The sequence below is a fragment of the Octopus bimaculoides genome, chromosome 1 (assembly GCF_001194135.2).
Source record: "Octopus bimaculoides isolate UCB-OBI-ISO-001 chromosome 1, ASM119413v2, whole genome shotgun sequence".
NCBI lineage: Eukaryota > Metazoa > Mollusca > Cephalopoda > Octopoda > Octopodidae > Octopus > Octopus bimaculoides.
In genome coordinates, this window is record NC_068981.1 from 40,749,110 (window position 1) to 40,752,037 (window position 2,928).

The following is a 2,928-nucleotide window of genomic DNA, read 5'->3' on the forward strand; positions in this document are numbered from 1 at the left end:
TCCGAGTTGTCTCCACCCTCCCGTTTACCAGCGCGAATTTTTTGTTTTATATTCGTTTACTACTTGTTGTTTTACACCTATTACACTATTTTTTTTTCCTTTTTGTAACTGGGTGTCGAAATGGGGTTGCTGGATCGTGTGAATTATCCGGGTCCGCACCCCACCCACCCCCGTCACAAAAATCGGAAAAAAAATAGTGTACTAGGTGTAAAATAATGTGTAGTAAACGAATATGAAGAAAAAAAGGATCTTTTCCTTTTGGCCGGCACATAGAAAACATAATTTTTTGTAACTAAACACTTTCAAATTTCGTATACTGGTAGAATATGTCATTTAAAACATCATTTACTTTTGGTGTTTTTAAGAAAATTCTTTATTTTCGAAGTTATTGCGTGTTAAAGCTGTCGTATTTCAGTAATTTCAACCAATCAATGACATCTATTGAGATGAAAACAATTACTGCTGTGGTTTGTCAACAAGACGTTCTGGCGGTGTAAATTTACTTTGTCACTGTTATTTCTGATATATTTACATTTGAGATACACGTGTATATAGTTTAATCAATTCAGTAATTAGTTATTTTTAAAATTTTTTCAGTTTATTTTGTTTGTGGAAGTATTATCGTTTTGTTTTAGCCTTTTCGAAATTGCCTATTTTGGGATCTTTTTCCTTGAATAAAATTACTGCCGTTGTTTGTCAACAACAACTATCGGCGGTATATATTTCGTTTGTCACTGTTATTTATGACATCGTTCGTGCGTTTGTACTGGTTTTAGCTTTAGGGTTTTTAGGGTTAGGGTTTTAAAGTTAGGGTTTTAGAGTTAGGGTTAGGGTTGGGGTTTTAGGGTTAAGGTTAGGGTTGGGATTTTAGGGTTAGAGTTACGGGAAAATGTGAAAAATGAAGAAATTGGAGGGGGAAGGGAGCAAAAATCTCTTTCCGAAAATAGCTGAAAAAACCTTAACCTAACCCTAACTCTAAAATCCTATCCCTAATCCTAAAACCCTAACCCTGACCCTAAAACCAGTACAAACACACGAACGGCGTCATAAATAACAGTGACAAACGAAATATACACCGCCAGAACGTCTTGTTGACAAACAACAGCAGTAATTGTTTTCACCTCAATAGACGTCATTGATTGGCTGAAATTACCGAAATACGACAACTTTAACACGAAATAACTTCGAAAATACACAATTTTCTCAAAAACGCCAAGAGTAAATGATGTTTTATGTGACACATTCTACCAGTATACGAATTTTCAAAGTGTTTAGTTACAAAAAATTATTTTTTAAATGTGCCGGCCAAAGGGAAAAGATCCGAAAAAAATTTTCGCCGACGAACGGGGAGAGGAGCACTATTTTTTTTTTTTTTTTGTGACCGGATGTTAACGTTGAGTTTTCGGATCCAGTGAGATTGATTGTTGAATTTTCCGAGTCTTCTCCCCACCCACTGTTCGCCAGCGCGTATTTTTTTTTTTTCATATTCGTTTATTACATGTTGTTTTACAACTATTACACTATTTTTTTTTTTTCGCTTGAGTCAAACACTGGAGTTTGACCAAAATAAATAGGCAGAGATACATCAACAAACATACATATACCAATACATTTAATCAAGATTTGAAAATCTTGCAATGCATAGTAGTAACTTTTCGAAAAGATCGCACTTTTCGTATCTTCTCCGCCACATAAATTCGCAGAGACAGGAGTCAATCATAGAACGGTAAATTGCTGAGGCTATATGATTTGGCTACAGCTATACTTCCAAATACAAAAAATAAAATACAACAGGCAAGTAAACGAAAGTTGATGAAAATTAAGCAAAAATAAAACAGAGTGGTGAAAATAATTATAGGCAGTAAGCAAAAATATCCAAAAACACAGTAGCCAAGCTGAAAAACAAACCGAATAAACCACACTAGGTTCAAAAATGAATTTAACAGACGACCCGGAAGTTGATGCTCTTCGATTACTTTCGCAAACAGCAGTAACGATCTTCAGCTGAATACACGTCATTGATTGGTTAAAATTATTCAAATACGACAAATTTAACACGAGCTAACTTCTAAAATACAAAATTTTGTCAAAAACGTTAAGAGTAAACCGTGTTCTACGTGACATATTCAACTAGTATTCCATTTAAAATGTTGTAATCTGTCATATATCATTTTAAATTAACTTTTTACATTTTTTTATTTTCTTATATCAAAAGTGCGAACCTATAGCGGAAGTTATCTTATTGCCATAGCAGAGCGAAGATGGATTTCTCAAATATGGATTTTGGTTCTATGCCGAGCTCGAAAAAGATTGAAGGACCTCCCACTCCCACTGGAGTGGTTGAATTCATGAAAAGTTTTTGGACTGATCCTTTGAAATGGTTTGTATCTTTATTGTTTGTGTTGTTCTCCAACAGTTTCTAAAGAGAATATACCTCCAATACAAATGCGTAGTCACATGTGAGTTTTTAGCTTTCATAGTGTATACTGGAAACTTTATTTTCATAATTTGGTAGTTATTAACTGAAATAAGATACCCTCTCTTGAGGCTTCCTGCTTCTCTTTTTCTTTTCTTCTACGTCCTCATCCAATAATTCTCAATATTTCGTTTGTTTGTATATTTAACCTCGGTTGGAGCTTCACTAAATTCCTTTCATACTACGTAACATTTAAATATACACCTAGCACGTTTATTTAACTTGTAAAACTCCCAGAAAATTGGTAATAACTTTTTTTATGTAGCTGTCATTAATAATTAGTATCATGAATGTTTCTGCAACATTCTTAAGTTGCCGAAATCATTTTACGAGAAAATTACTTTTAGAAAACACCCTTTCTTCTGAAATGCATTGCTCATGTTTTAATTAATTTTGAAAATAACGACAAACTTAGTAAAACAACTTTTATTGTTATTAAGTTGATATTTGGA

General features: G+C 33.5%; 1 protein-coding gene across 3 annotated transcripts in view; it reads left to right on the plus strand.

The window, feature by feature from the left end:
- Positions 1–2,928, plus strand: part of LOC106871129 (uncharacterized) — a 79,783-nt gene that overhangs the window by 70,716 nt on the left and 6,139 nt on the right. For all 3 annotated transcript variants that reach the window (XR_008263650.1, XR_008263649.1, XR_001409630.2), the window contains one exon: positions 2,216–2,380. The gene's annotated coding sequence lies outside the window, so the exon portion shown is untranslated. The remainder of the gene's footprint in view (positions 1–2,215; positions 2,381–2,928) is intronic.